This window comes from Myotis davidii, unplaced genomic scaffold, assembly GCF_000327345.1.
Source record: "Myotis davidii unplaced genomic scaffold, ASM32734v1 scaffold149, whole genome shotgun sequence".
Classification (NCBI taxonomy): domain Eukaryota; kingdom Metazoa; phylum Chordata; class Mammalia; order Chiroptera; family Vespertilionidae; genus Myotis; species Myotis davidii.
In genome coordinates, this window is record NW_006352194.1 from 903,121 (window position 1) to 904,521 (window position 1,401).

The window sequence follows — 1,401 nt, forward strand, 5'->3', positions numbered from 1 at the left end:
ATAGAGGGCAGCGCCCCAACCCCCTGATGGGCCCTGCTCTGTGCGTGACAGGGTGTGGCGCCGCAACCTCCCCATCGACCCTGCCTTGAGTGTGACAGGGGGGGGTGTCCCAACCCCCCAATCGGCCCTACCCTAAGCATGACTGAGGGTGGCATTTCAACCTCCTGATCCGCCCTGCTCTGTGCATGACAGGGGGCAACGCCCCAACTCCTCAATCAGCCCTGCTCTGAGCCCGACCAGGGGCTGCACCTAGGGATTGGGCCTGTCCTCTGCCACCCAGGAGCGGGCCTAAGCCAGCAGTTTGTTATCTCCCGAGGGCTCCCTGATTGCGAGAGGGCACAGGCCGGGCTGTGGGACCCCCCTTCCCCCAGAGTGCACAAATTTTTGTGCACCGGGCCTCTAGTTACTGTATAAAACTTATGGTCATTGTATATATACAAATAAGCATAGGTATCTTAGGTCACAATGTAAAATGTCTATTTCTTGTTTGGGTTCTAATTTAAAAGTTTGGAAAACCACTAAGACCCTAAACTCCGTATTTTACGGGTGAGAAAACAGCCCGGAGAGTGAGAGCTGATTATTGCAAATCATAGCCAGCCACCAGTTGAGTGTCAGGCACTGGCCTGAGCCCTGCTAGGCTGGTGTCCACTCTCATAGGCACCCTCCCAAGGCAGCCTCACTCTGCCTGCTGGAGGTGTGGTTACTCAGTCACAGAGCTACAGCGGCGAGGGATCAGGCACCCTCACATTGGTCCCAGTACCCATTTGCACCACACAAATGCACCCAGTCATACCTAGAACAAAACGGTTTTAATCAATTGCGTCACCCTCACTCTCCTGGGAGCAGAGCAACAAAAAGGCTCGGCTCCTGCCCCCAGAGAACAGTAAGGCTTATGTGTCTCTCCACACTGCAGGGCCAAGGCTGGACAGGCAGGGCACAGTGGGGAGGGAGGGAGGAAGGGTGGGTGGAAGGAAAGCAGGGAGAGCAGAAATGGTGGGCAGCTTGAACACAGGAAAGCAAAGGGGCCCCTGCTGCTCTGTGGGCCCAGGGCCCAGCCCCAATACTCCTGGCTCTCCCCTCCTTGGCTGGAGAAAGGTCATGAAGAAGAGATGGGGAGCAAGTCCCAGCAGCAGGAGTAGCAGCAGCTATTTCCTTCCCCAATAAATAGACTTCATTACCAAGGAGAAGAGAGGGGTGGAAAGAGGGACTGGGGAGGGTGGGAGAGAAGCTGCCACCTTGAGATAGTGCCAGACCCCCCACCACTGTCCTCACCCGCCTGTCTTCTTAAAACTGTGAAAAAGCTTTTAACGTGGCCCTCCTGTCTCCAGGGCTGCTCTGAGGCCTGACTGAGAGGAGGCACCTGGCAGAGACAGGGGTGGAGGGAGGGAGAACAAGAAGCAG